Here is a 588-nt window from a genome sequence, read left to right as displayed (position 1 = left end):
AGCATGTATATTTTTCTAGTGTCCAGATATCCAGGTATGGATTGTACAGAGATGTTTTTGGCCTGATGAGAAACACCTTTAAGTTCATATTTAGAAGGCAACCAGAATAATTCTAAAATCTTGAGCTTGTGACCCAAACAGTAAGCAGTCATTGCTCTATCAGCTTATCAGAACTCTACCATAGAAGGGGAAAGAAATCAGAAACATTTTCCATATCTTAAGCTGTATTTACATCTTAAATCACTTTTAGACCATCAGAGAAGGTGATTGTGGCTTTCAGTTCATGCAGAAGTTCTCATCCCAATCAGTTTTCTGTTGTTAAATACCCTTTAAGCTGCTTCCAGCAGCTGGGACCTACTTACATATCTTTATTTTTTTTAACTTTCATAACTTTAAAAAAAATATCTTGGACCTTGGGTTTCTCTGGGTGACCTGGCAGAGCAAAAAGGATTCGGGTTCCTAACAGGATGTGTCATAGTTTTTAAAGCCGGGTCAAGGGAGGTTCTCATACCAGAAAGAGCCATTGGTGGAGACACGAAAACAGAATTAACAGTAACACATAGAAAGGCACACACACACTCACACATA

Source organism: Microtus ochrogaster, chromosome 10 (genome assembly GCF_000317375.1).
Source record: "Microtus ochrogaster isolate Prairie Vole_2 chromosome 10, MicOch1.0, whole genome shotgun sequence".
Lineage (NCBI taxonomy): Eukaryota > Metazoa > Chordata > Mammalia > Rodentia > Cricetidae > Microtus > Microtus ochrogaster.
Note: the sequence above shows the minus strand (reverse complement) of the source record.